The sequence below is a fragment of the Dendrobates tinctorius genome, unplaced genomic scaffold (genome assembly GCF_039654945.1).
Source record: "Dendrobates tinctorius isolate UK_male_01 unplaced genomic scaffold, ASM3965494v1 ptg000098l, whole genome shotgun sequence".
Classification (NCBI taxonomy): Eukaryota; Metazoa; Chordata; class Amphibia; order Anura; family Dendrobatidae; genus Dendrobates; species Dendrobates tinctorius.
This window is the reverse complement of record NW_027361766.1, coordinates 24,013,515-24,034,064: the sequence shown is the minus strand read 5'-3', so window position 1 is coordinate 24,034,064 and position 20,550 is coordinate 24,013,515. Positions and strand designations below refer to the sequence as shown.

The 20,550-nt window shown below is 44.8% G+C and overlaps 1 protein-coding gene across 1 annotated transcript in view; it reads left to right on the top strand.

Annotated features, from left to right (window-relative positions):
• Positions 1-20,550, top strand: part of PM20D1 (peptidase M20 domain containing 1) — a 146,857-nt gene that overhangs the window by 113,017 nt on the left and 13,290 nt on the right. The gene's annotated exons all lie outside the window — the stretch shown is intronic.

The following is a 20,550-nucleotide window of genomic DNA, read 5'->3' as shown; positions in this document are numbered from 1 at the left end:
TTTTCTGTATAAATAGTGGATGCGCTTTCATATGATACAAAAAGATGTGTTATAGATTGTGTTAGCACTGATTGGCAGATAAAGGCTGGATGTCACAGCCAGAACCTGCCTCTAACAGAGCTCCACCATAACTGTTAACCTGTTACATGCAGCTACCAATCTCTGACAGCGGCATTAACAGCGTAGTGGCATAGGGGTGTTGTAACATGGAGCAGGGCGGTAGGCGCGGGCGAGGTACTTGTGTTTCACACTATGACACGTTGAAAATGGGGGTCTTGGCTGTGTGTGTGTGCTTTTATACCTGGGCAATACATTTCTGCAGACTGCATGGTGCCACTGTATCGAAGAGGCCAGGACCAGATGTTGAGAATGATTTAAGGGAGACTAAAGTCCAACATTAAACTTGTTTTAACTGAACATAAACTTGATAAGAACTATGTATATAAGATAATAGGCACGTTTCTTCATAAAGGTTTATCTTGCAGTTCTCAGTTACATTTAATAACACTTAATTTCTCTTGCTCTTCACACTTTTGCATCTCATGATAATCCAGCAAACGATTATGGGAGACTTTGTCTTCATTTGAGAGGGCCCCACGGGTCGAGGTGTAATCCTACAGCAGTTCCCAGCTATCCTCAGTTCTCAGCTGTCTAACGAGGACGCCGCTGCTTGGATGCGTCGGTACAACTACTCACTAGAACCTTAAAAGTCCATTGTACTGTAGTGCGGAGGTGTTCACACTGTGCGGTAATGAGGCTGTGACCCAGTAAAGTTCAAAGAAAATGTCTTTACTGTCCAAAAACTCAGGAATCAAAAGGCAAATGGCTCCGGATTCTAGCCAGGGCGTCAAAACAGTCCGTCTCCGAAACCGATTGCCATGGGCGACTGCACCACCGTGTCACCCTGAGGCGACAGGCGTTTTGCTTCACTTGGCTCTGTGTTACCTCACACAAGCCAGATGTTGCAGAGCCAGTTGCTATGCAGCTTGCACACAAAACACTAACACATCCAAACATTTGCTGTAGATTATTAAACGGATCTGTGGCCCTGGGCCCTTCTGGAGGGAGTGAACCGTCCCACTACCATCCTGTAGTTCATTCCAAAAATAAAAGCCCATGCGGTGTTTTGTTAAATCTGCCTTGGGCGAATAGCTTGTCCAAGACCAAACTTACTTTTATTCTGCACTGCAACTACAGCTATGTCTGTGACTGCAATGCACTCCAGCGGGCTCAATATGCTTCTATGCACATCATGGGGGAATACATACGGTCCCTCGCATATAATTCACCTCACTGCCTCACAATACACACAGTTGAGTTCCCTTTCACTGTAGACACCTGTTCATTAAATTCCTGCTGATACAATTACTCTAAGTGTACAGTGTCCATTTTAGGACATGATCATATATCAAAATAAAACATCAGAAATACTCTGTCTGATACCTGATTCTCATACCTGATACCTGATGTCTGATACCTGATAACTAATACCTGATAACTGATACCTGATGACTGATACCTGATAACTGATACCTGATGTCTGATACCTGATAACTGATACCTGATAACTGATAACTGATACCTGATAACTGATAACTGATACCTTATAACTGATACCTGATGTCTGATACCTGATAACTGATACCTGATAACTGATACCTGATACCTGATAACTGATACCTGATGTCTGATACCTGATGTCTGATACCTGATGTCTGATACCTGATGTCTGATAACTGATGTCTGATAACTGATGTCTGATACCTGATGTCTGATACCTGATGTCTGATACCTGATACCTTATACCTGATACCTTATACCTGATAACTGATAACTGATGTCTGATAACTGATGTCTGATACCTGATGTCTGATACCTGATGTCTGATACCTTATACCTGATACCTTATACCTGATACCTTATACCTGATAACTGATACCTTATACCTGATACCTGATGACTGATACCTGATGACTGATACCTGATGACTGATACCTGATAACTGATAACTGATGTCTGAGACTTGATTGCTATCAAAAATCAAGCATCAAAATGCTTTTCAGATACAGTAGGTGAGTGGATCATTTCATAACGGAAGAAAAAGGATTTTTAAGCAGGCTGGTGAGCTGTTGGCTGACTGGTTAAGCAACTCGTTCATGGAATATGAAATTTGTGGGTTCTAATCCCACATCAGATTTTTAATTATTTATATACAGGAAAGATGTATATCTTTGTACCGTGTTAGCCAGTGGATAGAAAAATATTCAGGATTGAGAGTCCTCAGTAGTTGATACCTTTTAATGGCTAACTGAAAAGATGGTAATACATTGCAAGCTTTCGAGACTACTCAGGTCTCTTCATCAGGCTAGACTAATACAAAATCTGAAGTCACATATTTATGCACAATACAGCCTAGAAAAAATGCAATAGATAAGACAAGTGACGTGAAGCAGAACTATCAATATGGGAGAGGGAGAAACATAAATATAAACATTGGACCAGTTCATAGATAAGGAGTCTGGATGTTTTATGGTCCTCTGATTGGGGTCTAGTTCTGTGTTGCCCCGCAAGGTTTTAAAAGGAAATTCCTTAATTGATGTAAAAAGACATAAATCCATGCGACACATTCATTCCAGCATATTTCCCATAAGGGATGGGGGCAATGCTCTAGCATCACTGCGTTGAGAAACATGTGATGGTGTCTCCGCAGTGTTGGATGTTTATCTCCATGAGTTCATTCATCCTCATTTTTCACAGTCTTTTACTAGGCATTGCTCCTACTAGCCAGTTTCCTACTCCACACTGATGAGGGGCAATACCCAGAAACAGCTGTCTGTGGATGGATACCATGTTTTGGCATAGGTGGTTTCCTTCATTGGAGACTGCCCTTCCCGTGGTTGTTCCTTCCCGGTGAAAGACCTGGCCAGTCATTGCTTGCGTTGAGAAACATGTGATGGTGTCTCCGCGGCTCTTGATTTACATGTTTTTGCATATTTCCCATAAGGGATGGGGGCAATGCTCTAGCATCACTGCGTTGAGAAACATGTGATGGTGTCTCCGCAGTGTTGGATGTTGATCTCCATGAGTTCTTTCATCCTCATTTTTCACAGTCTTTTACTAGGCATTGCTCCTACTAGCCAGTTTCCTACTCCACACTGATGAGGGGCAATACCCCGAAACAGCTGTCTGTGGATGGATACCATGTTTTGGCATAGGTGGTTTCCTTCATTGGAGACTGCCCTTCCCGTGGTTGTTCCTTCCCGGTGAAAGACCTGGCCAGTCATTGCTTGCGTTGAGAAACATGTGATGGTGTCTCCGCGGCTCTTGACTTACATGTTTTTGCATATTTCCCATAAGGGATGGGGCAATGCTCTAGCATCACTGCGTTGAGAAACATGTGATGGTGTCTCCGCAGTGTTGGATGTTGAGCTCCATGAGTTAATTCATCCTCATTTTACGCAGTCTTTTAATAGGCATTGCTCCTACTAGCCAGTTTCCTACTCCACACTGATGAGGGGCAATACCCTGAAACAGCTGTCTGTGGATGGATACCATGTTTTGGCATAGGTGGTTTCCTTCATTGGAGACTGCCCTTCCTGTGGTTGTTCCTTCCCGGTGAAAGACCTGGCTAGTCATTGCTTGCGTTGAGAAACATGTGATGGTGTCTCCGCGGCTCTTGATTTACAGAATATGTTGGTGGCCGCAGGCGGACTTTACTATAGGCCCCACCAGATCCATTGCTATCCACTCAAATGGTACCTCTATAATGGGTAGAGGTACCAATGGGCTCCGGAAATTTGCATTGGGTGTGGTAAGTTGACATTCGGGACATGATTCACAATACCTCTGCACCTCAGCATAAATCCCAGGCCAAAAGAACTGCTGCAGAATACGTTCTTGGGTTCTCTTTACCCCTAAGCGCTCCCCAGTATGTGTGAGTGTGCCATCGCTAACTCTGCCTGACGGTACGACTGGGGCACTACCAGCTGTTCCACCACTTCATCCCGGATTTTATCAAACCTGTATAACAAATCCTGGATGACAGCCATGCGGGGAGAAACGGCCTATGCACCCGGTTGCTGAGCCACTACATTTATTTCTACCACCCTTTCTCGTGCCCGGGCCAGAGTGGAATCCTGGAGCTGAGCTGTCCCAAACATCCCAGGGGACACTTCCAGCTCTGGTATCAACGGGGTCTCCTCAAACTCTCCTGCTAGTACCTCTTGGGTAAACCTATCGAAGGTTACACTTTGGCCCTAGGTTAGGATGGCGACCCTTATGGTAGGTATCCCTGACTCAGGATCTTCGGGTACCGCGTCCGGAATGATTTACCCTGGGAGGGTTAACCCTGTTCTCCCACAGGGACCAGAACAGGGGCAAGTTTCTTCCCAACACAATCCCATAAGGAAGGGTCTTCACCACTCCCACCACATGTTTTATCTCTCCACACAGGTGGAAAAAGTAACCTCCGCTGTCGGGTATTCTTGGAGTTCACCATGTATACACAGCACACCCACTTTCCTTCTAGTGGGTTCTAAGCCCGAGAATAACGACCCATGCACCAGTGTCACTAGGCTTCCTGAGACCAGGAAGGCCTCGGCTTGGTGCCCGTTTACGCGCACCTGGCACAGATGCGATTCACCTGCCGGAACGAATGGATCTGCGGCGAAAATAGCCTGGGCATACATCAACATACAAGCATAGAAAAATAGATTCAGCTCACCCTTTGAATACTCTCTGTACCTTCGGAGCACGGATCACGTCCCTATAAGACGATAAGTGGCACACATTCTTGAAGATAAAAGATCCAGCTATGAAGGATGATAAAATCCAAAATTTTATTCCAAGATCAGATAAAAATCCAACGAACCTGACCGGGAGACCTGGAGGAAAGGTTGCAAGATGAGAACTGGACTCGTTTCGAACAAGTGTTCTTAGACTGAGCTCTGTGGAGCTTGGGTCACGCCCCCAGCAGTGCTTCAGGTCCTGATAGTCTGAAGCAGGCATCATCACCGCTGCTGTCCTGCTCCACAGGTATCTTTGAGCACTGTTTTTGTACTCAGGACACGCGCACTGGCTCAGTGAGCAAGTGCAGTGTGGTGTTCCTGACACCTTCCCTGTCCACTTATGACTACCAAGAGAATAAGAGTGAACAGATCCTACGTAGTTATGTATCATACACATATACTGCAGGTGTAGGCAGGCATAGGTTGAAAGAAAATGCAGAATGGATTTGAATAAGGGTCTCTAGGCTCATACACACCACACTGAGAGTGGAATGACCACTCGTAAGAACAGAATCTGTACTCTGGGACTAGGTATGAGTGAACTGAACCTGTAGAACCTGTAGAAGTAAGCTGGGCCCAGAGACCTTTGTTGAAATCCATTCTGCATTTTCTTTGCTGCCTGTGTTGTGCTGTATTGTATTTCAATGGAGCCCATGGAAGTCACCGGGCTTTCCTTGTTGACATTATTTCACATGTTCCTTCCAGCGCTTCCCCACCCCCATTGTTTCAAATTGGCAATCCTGTCATTCCTTTTGGTACAACCCCAGTGAACAATAGCTTTCCTGCTGTGCCAGCCAATTGTGTTTTGATTAGTTAAAACATGTACTTTAATAGATCTATCCCCATATTTTTTTCAATAAAAGTGTATTTTGAGTTCATCTAAAGTATTCTATTTCTTCATGTAGTGCACACAATGTGGTTTGAATATCTTGCATTTCATACTATCAACGCAGAGGTGACTTGGAAATGCCGACTGCATCGCTCTTCAAAGTGCCATTCAATTTTCAAAACCAAAGATGACAACATGGTTCAAGAACCAACAGAACATTATCATGACTCCTGCCCTCAAAAAGCAGAAGCAAATGTGATTCTGTGCTGCAGAGTATCTCACCTATAATTCTATATTATTCTCCTGCCCTTCAGAGCATCTAACTTATAATTCTATATTATTCTCCTGCCCTGCAGAGCATCTCACCTATACCTGTATACTGTCCCCCTGTCCTGCAGAGCATCTCACCTATACCTGTATACTATCCCCCTGTCCTGCAGAGCATCTCACCTATACCTGTATACCATCCCCCTGTCCTGCAGAGCATTTAACCTATAATTCTATACTATTCTCTGTCCTGCAGAGCATCTCACCTATCATTCTATATTATTGTTCTGCCCTGGAGAGCATCCACGTATACTTGCATACTATCCCCCTGCCTGTCCTGCAGAGTATTTAACCTATAGATCTATTACATTCTCTGTCCTGCAGAGCATTTAACCTATAATTGAATCACCCCCAGGGCTGTGGGATACTCGGTACCGGGCCGGTGTCTTAATGGGATAGGTCGCGGTGGCGGTGACCCGGTCCGTGGCCCTGGGTGTCCATGCAAAATGGGTGAAATGTAGCTGAATAAAGTTTATAGGTAGATGATTTGTGATGCCACCTGTGGTGCTTGGCAAGGAAGGTGTTAAGCCGATGCTGCAGTGCAGATCCTCTGGGACAGATGGTATAAGGCAGCAAAGATGTAGTAGCTTTCCACAGGCAGAGCTGTAGTCCCAGGGCAGTAGTAATCGGTGTTGAGGTAGGTGGTGTAGTGTTAGGCACTGAGATGTAGAAGTGCTGAGTGGGTTGCAGGAAGAATTCAAAGAACACAATAGAGTGTAGTTTCTTTTACCTTTACTGAAGGTACAGTCCAGAATTCAGATCACAGATGGTACAGGACTTGGTCAGCCTGGAAGCAACTTGGGAATCTCTCTATTCAGATAGGTTGTGTAGTCTCCTTTCGGGCTCATACCCACTGGCGATTAAAAAACGGTCAGATTTCTGGACTGGAAAAAAGGGTGGAGTGTTATGCCAGTGTCATGCGATTTCTATGTGATTTTTTTTATTTTTCCATCCGTTTTCCATCCGTTTCTCATCCGTTTTTTTTCCCAGCCACTCTTTTTTCTACAGTCATTTACAGGACCATTTACAGTGTTCTATACCACAGAATGGTGATGTATCCATTAAAAACGGATGGAAAACGGATGGTCCGTTTTTGGTCCGTTTTTTTAATCGCACCCATTGACTTCTATTGGCGAAAATCGCTGCAAATCGCAGCATGTTGCAATTTTTTTCTCAGATTAAAAATCGGATTGCAATCGTCCGATTTTATTGCCAGTGAGTATGAGGCCTTCTAGTGCTAATCTGAAGTACTTGCAGCTCTGAATTACGCTCAAGTTCCTCTTGCTTGCTGTTACTTCAACTCCACTTGTATGGCAGGCAGCTGTAGCCATCTCTTTCTGTCTCACACACGTTGCTTCTGTGACTCAGAGTCTTAGGTGAGAACAGAGCATTTACAGCCTCTTGTTCCTCCGGTTTCTGCTGCAGGATCATTAGTATCCATACAACCTCGGACACCGTGGTCCGGTCAATGCGCTTCAGCTGGGAGTTATCCATACAACCTCGGACACCGGGGTCCGGTCAATGCGCTTCAGCTGGGAGTGAGCTTAACTGCAGCTCAATCCTTCCCAGCTCGTCTCTCCACGTCCACACTCTTCCCCCTCTCTGCATGATCTGACTAACGTCCCTTTCCTGGCCACAGAGAGCAGCTCCTCAGCAGTTTGGTTCAGAGCTCCCCCTGCTGGCCTGGAGTGGGAACTGTGCTGTGTGCTGGAATTACCTGATTGTGAGATCCTTCATTGCTTCCAAGCATGACATCAAACTCCCTAGGAGGGAGGTAATGCCACTGCGGCGACCGTACTCCTGAGGGCTCCCCATAATTTTATACTATTCTCTGTCCTGCAGAGCATCTCACCTATAATTCTAGATTATTCTTCTGCCCTGCAGAGCATCTCACGTATACCAGCGTACTATCCCCCTGTCCTGCAGAATATTTAACCTATAGATCTATGCTATTCTCTGTCCTGCAGAGCATCTCACCAATAACTCGCTACTGTTTTCCTGTGGGTTTTTATGTCTGTGGGCAATTTTCTGTGGGCATTTTTCACTTATCATGTGAACATCCTCACCTTGCACCTCAAATATCATAGATCTGAAACTTTGTGATGCAGCAATTGGCAATATTCTATGTGGGCAATTTTCTATGTGGGCAATTTTCCATGTAGGCAATTTTCCGTGTGGGCAATTTTCCGTGTGGGCTATTTTCTGTGTGGGCAATTATCCGTATGGGCAATTTTCCGTGTGGGCAATTTTCCATGTGGGCAATTTTCCGTGTGGGCAATTTTCCGTGTGGGCAATTTTCCGTGTGGGCAATTTTCTTGTGGGCATTTTTCTTGTGGGCAATTTTCCTGTGGGCAATTTTCCGTAGTGGAGCAGAGTCCCATATAAAGTCCTGAGTGGCCGTATACCACTTAATCAGGCTGATCATCTGATCTAGGGTGCCGGGAGCCCCTTGCCCCACCCAACGCTGAATAGCGGCTGGCAGAGTTATTACTAGCCGATCGACCACCACCCTCTCTGCATCTGGAAAGGGGTTAAGGTCTCAGGCTGAAGTCATTGGCTCGCCAATTCTTTGGGCCTGCTTGTCCTACTCCTGGGGGTTGGCCCTCTGCCCAGGGGTTGCCCATTTAAATAACAGAATCTTGCGATGTGACCTGCTTTGCTGCAGTGGCAGCAGATGGGAATTCCGTTCTGGTCATAGCGATCGTTGTCTCTCCCTCTGAGCGGTGGGATCCTCTTCCGTAGCCACGGGACGTCCTCTGGACTGGAGGCCAGCTGGATCTTCTCTTTTGAGGACACTTGCATGGGCTGCACGGTTTTGGCAAGTGAAACCATAATTTTGGTCAGGTCTTGGACCTGAAGGCATAGTTCTGCAGATGGATCATTATCCAGAGTCTGTGCATCAGCCTCCACAGGGCTCTGAGGGAAGGATGATGCCTCTTGGTGGTAATTGCTGGGCGCCTAGGGGGCACTGGGCGGCTGACATTTGGTATACTGTCCTGCACTCTTTGTTTGCACCCAAAGAACCTCATTTTTATTTCTGCTGCAGAGCTTGTGTCAAAGGTGCTCCTCAGCTTAACCAGAACTTGCTTAACAGTCTCTTTATCAGTGTCCTGCCAGGACTTTACTTCTCTTTGAGCCGCACCAGTTAGCTGTCCAATAAGGATGTTTACTTTTTGGCTTTCAGACAGAGAATACACTTCAAATAAACTGCACAGTTTCTCCTTGAAATCGTTCAGGGTATGTGACTCCCCTGAGTATTGCAGTTGCCAGGCTGCTCCTGGAATATATGGCATTGAAAGCGACATTATGGGGGCTGAGGCGGCGGTCGCTTGATTTGCTGCGCTCTGGGAGCTGTGCTGGCTGCTGGATTCTGCTGCGCTACTGAGGCTGCAGCTGCACCTGTCCCTGCATCCTGCGGCGCTAAGGGGGCTACGGCGGCGTTCACCGCTAAATCTTCTTCCGCATTAGACATTCTCTTCCTCCCGTAGTTAACATTAGCCAGGCTTTGAATTTCCACTGGCTTACCAAGCTGTAGCTCCGCAGGCTGGATGAACGCTGCATGCCAGGATTCCAGGCCTCAGCTCCTTGCTTCCCGCCCGCTGATATCTTTGTGCGCAGCACTTCACTTTTTGCACTCTCTCTCAGACTCCGCCCACGACAGCACGCCCCTTCGGCTTCCTGCGCGCCGTGTGGCATGGTAATGGCAGCAATTGCACAATTTTAATACAGTCCATAGCACACAGTACAGTCTCTGGCACACAGGACCTGGTGATACCTGGCTTCGATATCCTGTTCGTGACGCCAAGTTGGAGCGCCCGCCAGGGCAGTGGGGTACTCGGTACCGGGCCGCTTCTTAAAGGGGCAGTGTCACAGCGGCGGTGACCCGGTCCGTGGCCCTGGGCATCCAATAATAGGGGTGTATGTACAAGGGAATGAAAAATAATGAGTTTTTGTATTAAGTGTTCGCGACGCCACCTGTGGTATCCGGTCAGAGGCGACCAGCACTGCAGTGCAGATCCTCTGGGACAGATGGTGTGATGCAGCAGAGGTGGAATAGCTCTCCACAGGCAGAGCTGAGTCCCAAGGCAGATGAGAAAGATGTTGAAGAATAGATGGTGATGTAGTGTGGAGCAAGGGATGTAGCAGTGCTGAGAAGGTGGTGCTGGAAGAATTCAAAGGACACAACAGAGTGCAGCTTCTTTTACCTTTTACTGTGCTTTGTAGGTACAGTCCAGGATTTAGATTACAGATGGTACAGGAGTTGATCAGCCTGGAAGCAATTTAAGAATCTCTCTATACAGGTGGGTTGTGAGGTCTCCTTTTCTAGTGCTATTTTGAAATACTTGCGGTTCTGAACTCCACTCAAGTTCCTCTTTCTGTCTGTTACTTAGAACTCCACTCGCATGACAGGTAGCTGTAGCCTCTTTCATGAACTGCCCTTAATGGCGTCTCTGGCTCACACGCTGCTACTGTGTCGTCAAGTCTCAGTTGGGAACAGAGCATTTACAGCCTCTATTCCTCCGGTTTCTGCTGTGGGACCTTTAGTATCCATACAGCCTCGGGCTCCGGCGTCCGGTCTCTGCGCTTCAGCTTAGGGGTGAGCTCCTCTAAGCTCTTAGCCCCCAGCTCCCTCTCCCACGACGTCCTCCTTCTTCTCTGTCCACACTTCAACTAAACTAACTTCCTGTTCCTGACCACAGAGAGCAGCTCCTCTACAGTTAGGTTCAGAGCTCCTTCTGCTGGCCTGGAGTAGGAACTGTGTTGTCTGCTGGAACTACCTGACAGAGAGACCCTTTCACTGCTCCCAGGCATGACATCACTCCCGTAGAGGGAGGCAATGTCACCCCCCGTACTCCTGGGGGCGCCACATGTTTCCAGAAACACAAGCTGGGCATAATGTACTGGGCACTACAATGTACTACAATAGCAAATTTGCAATTTTCACTCAGCAACATTCACATCTGCTTGTTTCTAGAAAATATCCATGGAGTCAAATCATCATTACACCTGTAGATAATCTCCAAAATGGGGTCACGTGAGAGGGCTATTCTGCTCTTATAGCACTTAGGAGCTCTGTATATGGAGTTTGCATACTATTCTAGGAAAATCTGTGCTCCAGGAGCCAAATAGCAGTCTGTCCCTCTGGAGTCTTGCCATGTGGCTAAACAGTACTGTATACAGCCACATATGGGATATTTTCACGTTTAGCAAAAATTGTGGGACAGATTTTGGTACCATTTTTACTGAGCTTTGTACTGTGCCTCAAAAGTATTTCCTGATTACATGTATGGTATTGGTGTACCGAGGACAAATTGCACAACAAACTCAGAGGTCCATTTTTTCCTATTAGCCCTTATAAAAATGAAAAATTTGCAGGTGAAACATCATTTTACCTGTAAAAATGTAATTATTCTTTCTTCACCTCCCAATGGTATAAATTTCTGTGAGGCACATATGCTGTCAACATATTCACTGTACCCGCCTAGATTAATTCATTGAGAGGTGGAGTTTGTAAAATAGGGTCACATATGGGGGCTTTCTACTGTCCTGGCACCTGAGGGGCTCTGCCAATGTGACATGGCCCCCTCAAACCACTCCAGCAAAATCTGAACTCCATTATGGCATTTACTCCCATCTTAACTTTGCACTGTGCCTCAAAAGTAGTTTTCAACCACATATAAGGTATCAGTATACTCAGGAGAAATTGCACAAAATGTGTGGTCCATTTTGCTCCTGTTACCCTTTTCAAAATGAAAAACTTAGGGCCAAGACCAACATATTTGCAGGAAAAATTGGATTTTTTTATTTTCACAGATCAACGTTATAAACTTCTGTGAATCACCTGGGGTATCAAAGTGCTCACCACTTGCCTATCTAAATTCCTTGGAAGGGTCTAGTTTCCAAAATGGGGTCACTTGTGGGGGATTTCTATTGTTTAAGCACATTATGGGCTTTCTAAACGCGATATGGTGGCCGCAAATTTTGTGTTTAAAAAGTCAAATGGCACTCCTTCCCTTCTGAGCCCTGCGATGCACCCAACAGTTTCCCTCACGTAGTGGGTATTGGCATACTCAGGGGAAACTGCACAACAAATGATACAATGCATTTTCTCCTGTCACACTTGTAAAAATGCAAAATTTGGGGCTAAAGTAATATTTTTGTGAAAAAAGTAAAATATTCATTTTTTTCCTTTCACATTGCATTAATTCCTGTGAAGCACCTGTGGGGTTAATGAACTTCTTGAATGTGGTTTTGAGGCCTTTGAGGAGTGCAGTTTCTAGAATGGTGTCACTTTTGGGCATTTTCTGTCAGATAGACCCCTCAAAGTCACTTCAAATTTGATGTGGTCCTCAAAAAATGTTTTTTTGTAAATTTTGATGGAAAAAATGAGAAACTGTTGATCAAATTTTAACCCTTATAACTTCCCAACAAAAGAAAATTATGTTTAAAAAATTATGCAGATATAAAGTAGACGTGGTAAAGGTTACCGTATATACTCGTGTATAAGCCAACCAGAGTATAAGCCGACCACCCAAATTTGGCCTAAAAAAACTGGGAAAACTTATTGACTCGCGTATAAGCCTAGGAAAATGCAGCAGCTACTGGTAAATTTCAAAAATAAAAATAGATACCAATAAAAGTAAAATTAATTGAGACATCAGTAGGTTAAATGTTTTTGAATATCCATATTGAATCAGGAGCCCCATTTAATGCTCCATATAGTTCATGATGGCCCCATAAGATGCTCCATACAAAATACACCCCATATAATGCTGCACAAAGGTTAATAATGGCGCCATAAGTTGCTCCATAGATTATGCCCCATATGCTGCTCCATAAGATGTTCCATAGATTATGCCCCCATAAGATGCTCCATAGAATATGCCCCCATAAGATGCTCCATAGATTATGCCCCCATAAAATGCTCCATAGATTATACCCCCATAAAATGCTCCATAGATTATGCCCCCCATAAGATGCTCCATAAAATGCTCCATAGATTATGCTCCCATAAGATGCTCCATAGATTATGCCCCCATAAGATGCTCCATAGATTATGCCCCCATAAGATGCTCCATAGATTATGCCCCCATAAAATGCTCCATAGGTTGTGCCCCCATAAGATGCTCCATAGATTGTGCCCCCATAAGATGCTCCATAGATTATGCCCCCATAAGATGCTCCATAGATTATGCCCCCATAAGATGCTCCATAGATTATGCCCCCTTAAGATGCTCCATAAAATGCTCCATAGATTATACCCCCATAAAATGCTCCATAAAATGCTCCATAGATTATGCCCCCATAAAATGCTCCATAGAATATGCCCCATATGTTGCTGCTGCAAAAAAAAATTACATACTCACCTCTCGTCGCTGGGGACCAGGTGCCAGTGTCACCGCTGACTCAGGACCCCGGCACCTGAGATATTCACCTGTCCCCGGTCCAACGCTGCTCGCTGCTGTCTGCCGCATCCTCTGTCAGTGACTGTTCAGGCAGAGGGCGTGGCACATATTCATGACTTTAATGAGCAGTACCACGTGACTGCTGAAGGAAGGAAAGGACACCGTGGGAGAAGCGGGGGGGCTGCAGAGACATGCTGGGGGGTCAGTATGATCTGACAGCCCCGCTCCCCCTCCATCGCCGACCCCCTGGCGTATATGACTCGCATATAAGCCGAGAGGAGGACTTTCAGCCCAAAAAAATGGGCTGAAAATCTCGGCTTATACGCGAGTATATACTGTAGTTATTAACTATTTTGTGTGACATAACTCTCTGGTTTAAGGGCATAAGAATTAAAAGTTTGAAAATTGTGAAATTTTCACCAATTTTACAATATTTTCATAAATGAACACAAGTCATATCGAACAAATTTTACCACTGTCAAGAAGTACAATATGTCACGAAAAACATCAACGGGATACGTTGAAGTGTTCCAGAGTTATCACCCTAGAGGGTCACACTGGTCAGAATTGTAAAATTTGTCGTTGTCATGAAGGTGAAAACTGGCTTGGGGGGTGAAGGGGGTTAAAAGAAAAGTACACACATTGTATTACCACCCACAAAGATCTATCTAAATAAAAAAAATTATGAACCCCATCTGTAAACACAGTAAACACCAAAAAAATTCAAAATGTCAAAATTGCAGTAAGGTGCTATCAAAGCTTCATATCTATCCCAAAATGAAATCAACAAAAATGTTTTAACCTGAAAAAACAAGTTCTCACACAGCCCCATTAACGGAAAGATTAAAACATTACAGGTCTTTGAAAATGGTGACACAATCAAAAAAATTGTTTTTTAAAAAAAATTATGATTTTTTTTCCCCCCAATAAAATATGTTAAAAACTTGTCAAGTTTGGTATTGCCGTAATCGAACTGAGTTGTATAATCATGGTGCCATGTAATTTTTGCCTCACAATGTACATAATAAAAGCAATTCCCAAAACACAATGTCAAAATTGCATGTTTTTCACAATTTCACGTCACTTGTAATTTTTTTTTCCTTTTTCAGTAAAATGAATGGTGTCGTTCAAAAGTACGACTCCAATCCCACCCCATAAAAAAAGAAGCTTTCATAAATCTGACTGACCGATAACAGCATGACCGCGCAGGAGATACTGATATATCAGTACCACCCCCGAGTCAGTGCAGGAGCTCAGCGCTGCCAGTGGCTGAGCTTCTGCACTAACAGCCAGGAGCGGTTTCCACGCTGCCCCTGGCTGTTAACCCCCTAATTGGTGCGATTGAGCGCGATCGCAGCATTCAGGAGGGTGGCAGAGGGACAGGAACCTTCATATCGGCGTCCCCGCGACATCATCGCAGGGCCCAATCGTTGCCATGGTGACCCGGGGTCATCATGACGACCCATGGTCATCAAGCTACGGAAAGCCTCTGAGACCATGCTCACAGCCTGCTGTCAGAAGCTTTCAGCATAGGTATAATGCACTGCAATGCTGGAGCATTGCAATGTATTATACCTGCAACCAAAGTGAAAAAAGTGAAAGTCCCATAAAGGGACTAGGTAAAAAAGAAAACATTTATTACAAAATATGTAAAAAATATTAAAAATAATAATAATAATAATAAAAGAAATCCACTAATAAATATCCATTTTAATGTAAAAAAATTAAATAAACAAAAAAAGTACACGTTTGGTATCCGCCGCATCCGTAAAAATCCGATCTATAAAAGTGTTACACTAGTTAACCCTTTCAGTGAACGCTGTAAAAAAACCCACAAAAAAAGTAGCAAATTATGCTTTATCATCATATCGCTTGGAAAAAGTGGAATAAAACGCGATCAAAAAGACAAATGTAAATAAAAATAGTATCACTGAAAACGCCATCTTGTCCCGCAAAAAAGAAGCCGCCATAAAGCTCTATCAGCTGAAAAATAAAAAGTTATAGCTCTCACAATAAAGCAAGGCTAAAATAATTATTTTTTCTATAAGTTTTTATTGTGTAAAAACGCCAAAACATAAAAAAAGATATAATTGTGGCATCCCTGTAATCGTAGTAACCCGAAGAATAAAGCTGCCTTACCAATTTTACCACACACAGAACAGAGAAAAATAAACAATTCCTGAATTGCTAGTTTTTATTCATTCTGCCTCCACAAAAATCGGAATAGAAAGCGATCAAAAAATGTCATGTGCCCAAAAATGGTACCAATAAAAATGTCAGCTCGTCCCGCAAAAAACAAGACCTCACATGACTGTCGGCCGAAATATGGAAAAATTAAAGCTCTCAAAATATGGCGATGCAAAAAATTCTTACAAAAAAAAAGCGGCTTTTAGTGTGTGACAGAAGCTAAACATAAAAAAAATATCAATCTGGTATGGCTGTAATCGTACCGACCCAAAGAACAAAGTGGCCTAATCACTTATACCGAACAAGGAACGGCGTAAAAAATAAAACCAATTTTTCACATTTTGTGGATTTGTTCATTCGGCCTCACAAAGATCGCAATAAGACAAAAACAGTGGTTTACCCCCACATATGGAGTATCAGCGTACTCAGGACAAATTGCACAACAACTTTTGGGGTCCAATTTGTCCTGCTACCCTTGGGAAAATAAAAAATTGGGGGTAAAAAGATCATTTTTGTGGACAAAATGTGATTTTTTTTTTATTTTCACAGCTCTACGTTATAAATTTCTGTGACGCACTTGGGGGTTCAAAGTGCTCACCACACATCGAGAATAAGTTCCTTAGGGGGTCTAGTTTCGAAAATGGTGTCACTTGTGGGGGGGTTCCACTGTTTAGGCACATCAGTGACTCTCCGAATGCAACATGGCGTCCAATCTCAATTCCAGCCAATTTTACATTGAAAAAGTGAAACGGCGCTCCTTCCCTTCCGAGCTCTGTCATATGCCCAAGCAGTGGTTTACCCCCACATATGTGGTATCAGCATACTCAGGACTTGGGGGTTCAAAGTGCTCACCACACAGCCAGATAAGTTCCTTGGGGGGTCGTTTCCAAAATGGGGTCACTTGTGGGGGGGTATATCAGTGGCTCTCCAAACGCGACATGGCGTCCGCTCTCGATTCCATCCAATTTTACGTTCAAAACCTCAAATGGTGCTCCTTCCCTTCCTAGTCCTGCCATGCACCTAAAGAGTGGTCTTCCTCCACACATGGGGTATCGATGTACTCAGGAGAAATTGCACAACAAATATTGTGGTTTGTTTTCTCCTGATACCCTTGACAAAATAAAAAAAATAGTGTCCGAAGTCAAATTTTTGTGAGAAAAGGTTAAATATTCATTTTTTCCTTCCGCATTGCTTCAAATCTTGTAAAGGACCTGAAGGGTTAATAAACTTTTTGAATGCAGTTTTGAGCACCTTGAGGGGTGCAGTTTTTAGAATGGTGTCACTTTGGGGTATTTTCTGTCATATTGACTCTTCAAAGTGACTTCAAATGTGAGGTGGTCCCTAAAAAAATGGTTTTGTAAATTTTGCTGAAAAATGAGAAATCGCTGGTCAAATTTTAACCCTTATAACTTCCTAACAAAAAAATTATGTTTCAAAAATTGTGCTGATGTAAAGTAGACATGTGGGAAATGTTATTTATTAACTATGTGTAACATAGTGACATAAGGCTCTGATTGAGGCTGTGTGCCCACGTTGCGTTTTTTTAAGCGTTTCCGCAGCGTTTGTGCTGGCTCAGACTCTGCAGAAACGCTTAAAAGATGCTTCAAATTAATTTGCATGCTTTTTTGGCTTTTTGTGCCAATGCATGAGTTTTTAACCGCTCAGGAATCGCTTAGCGGCTAAAAACGCAGCATGCTCATTAATTTCCGCATTGCTGAGCGTTTTTAGCCTTCCCCAATGTTCCCAGAAAACGCGGGTCAAAAAATGCGCGGCTTTTTTTGCACAAAATGCGCAAGAATCGCGTGGAAAAAAGACGCGCGTTTTCTGGGAAGGGGATCAGTTTCCTGAGCGTTTAAAAATGCTAGCGTGGGCACATAGCCTCAGGGGTATAAAATTTAAAAGTTTGAAAATTGAAATTTTCAACATTTTTGCCAAATTACATTTTTTTCACAAGTAAGCACAATAAATTTTGAAGAAATGTTACTACTATCATAAAGTACAATATGTCACGAAATAACATTCTCAGAATCCGTGGGATACATCGAAGCGTTCCAGAGTTATAGCCTCATAAAGTGACAGTGGTAAGATTTAAAAACTAAGGCCTGGTCATTAACCTACAAAGTGGCTTGGTCCTTAAGGGGTTAATATGGGGCAATTAGCATCTTCTCCATGGGGTTTTGTCCTTCCTCTGTATCAGTGTTTCTCACAGCCCCCAAGAGGTCATGTTCTTAGGTTTTCCTTAGTATTGCACAGGAGGTGGAAGTATCATCAAGGCTTTAGGAATTCTCTCACCTGTGCAATACTATGGAAATCCTGAAAACATGAAAGTTGGGAGCCTGTGAGGACTGGAGTTTGTGATACAATGCTCTGTATCAACATGTTTAGGAATAGATTGTACTTGTGTCTTCTTTCAACCTAAAAACTATGAAACGTCTATGAAACACTTTGATTGACAAACCGGAAGCACTGCAATATCAAAATATTAGAGCTTATTAGACAAGCTGTGTTACAGGCCACCATGACTGGATGACCCCAAAGCCATTATTTTTCTGTGTAATTGCCTTGTCAACCATAGAAACACCATTTTCGATTTGCAGGAATGTTAATGGGGTTAGTTTAGTGATGTCATCTTACCATATCGTATTCTCATCATCTACATCATCAGTTTATCCGCGGAGCGCTGCTAACACAGCCACTCCGACTATAAACTACTGTAGAATGAATGGAAGCAGCCGGCGCATGCTCAGTAACTAGCGGTGACGTCACCGCTCATCACTGAGTCTGCGCTCTGCTTCCATTCATTCTACAGTAGTTTATAGTCGGAGCGGCTGTGTAAGCAGCGTTCTGCCTGTAAACTGATAACCCCCGAGATGGATTACGCCGTTGGAACGTGACTGAGCGCCGGACAGGTAATGTATATTTTTGGTTTATTATTTTAAACTTTTTTCCAGGAGAACGATGGCATTGCAATTTAATTAATAGTGTAATAAAGATTTAAACAATGTGTGTATTCTTTCATTAAAATACTTTGTTCTAATTGTGTGTGTTTATTTGTGTGTCTTATTAACACCTCTCCATTACTAACCTGGGCTTTGTGTCACCTTACAATAGAAAGGGGACATTAACCCCTTATTACCCCACGTGCCACCGCTACAGGGCAAGTGGGAAGAACCCGACAAAGCTCCAGAATAGGCACAACTAATAGATGCGCCTTTTCTGGGCAACTGGGGGCTGCTTTTTTTAGGCTGTGGGGGGCCAAGATCAATGTCCCCTTACCAGCCTGAAAATAGCAGCGCCCAGCTGTGAGCTTCGCCGGGTTGGTTACAAATATAAGGGGGACCCCACGTCGGGTTTTTATTTTTCATTCTTCTCTCCTGCTTGCTGTTGCCGGCAGAGCAGGAGAGAAGAATGACAGCCGCAGTCAGCACCAGCTGCCGGGGAACAGCCCTTACAGTAGTGCTTCTTCCCCGGCGGCCGTCCATGAACATGAACAGTGTGAAGTGTGAACTGTTCCCCATGTGCCCCGTGTGAACGTGTTCTGCACTTTTGCGGACCGTGCGCTCCCACAAACAATGACATGAATCCCGTTTTTTTTTACACAGACCATGTGTCCGTGAAAACACGCTGACATGTGCAGAGACACATTCATTTTAATGTGTCTACGTGTGTCAGTGTCTCCGGTACGTGAGGAAAATGTCACTACACGTACCGGAGCCACTGAAGTGTGAAACCAGCCTAAAACATAGTGGACCTGTTAGGCGATGGATTCCTGGCACTGCACAGCAGGAGTCCAGAGCCAGACATCCTGCGGTCTCCCATTCTTCCTCAACCGCTCCGGGTGTTGCTCAACAAACACAGCGAGCCAGGCTTGCTGCTCAGACTCGCTCTGACAGCCTGGATGTTGCTGCCACCTCTGGTGCAGTAATAGCAGGGCAACCTGCTCTGCAGGGAACTGCTCCTGAGGCTAAGTCCTCATGCTTAGCTACTGGGCATGCCCGCAACTTGACCTCTCACTGGAGAGCAGGGGTCACATGCTCAGGTCCTACGTCGGATCTGAATGGCCCTTTCCAAGCTAATGGAAGGTCCCGGAAGCGCATCGCTATAAAAAGCCCGCATGGCGGCTCGGCGATGCGCTAGTGTAGCATATTATGCTGTGTGTGTATGGTGACGGATGTGTGGACTGGTGACTGACGCATTATGAAACCCCTTCCCTTGGATATTACGAATGGTGACAGAGAGTTGGATAATCAGTCTCAGCTTGTGGCAAGCTACACGCCACGTGATCCTCGCCTACACTAGCGTCCGTCGGCGCCCGTGTCTCAGCGCCGACGTCTGCGGCTTTACCTGCCGCTGCGCTGCACTAACCGCAGCTACACTTGGTCGCTGTTGCGACGCCACACGCAGGCCTCTGTGACATTAACAGAGCCGCGTCTCGGCATCACATTGCCTCTTGCGACTCTGTGCCAGAACAGAGCCCTCCTTAGCGTTCGGGTGACGTTAACCCGAGCGCAGTACCTCATTGATTAGGTGCATCTGCCATTGTTCAGCAGTGGTCTTGTCACCTACCGCACGGTGGACTCAGGGCGGCGAACGCACCTCCTGTTATTTTATATTTGGTGCGTTCCGCCGTCCTAACATTACACTAGCGCCAGGGTCTGGCTGACTATGGCAAACGTGCAGCAGCTGCAGCACTACATTCGGCAGCTGGAGAGCAGGTTGGCGGCTATCGTGAGCACCAACTCAGCTGCGAATGCGGTGCTAGCTGCCGCCCAGACGCTCACTGAGGCCATCTCACGTGTGCCCACACTTTTGCCCTCGCCAACAATCTCTTCCCTCCCCGATAAGTTTTCGGGTGAAAGCGCCACCTGTAGGGGATTCGTCAGTCAGTGCTCCATTCACCTGGAGTTGCTGGCTGCACGGTTTCCTACAGAGCGGGCCAAGGTGGGCTTTATTGTCTCCTTGTTAGCTGGCCGGGCATTGCAGTGGGCCACACCGTTGTGGGAACATGATGATC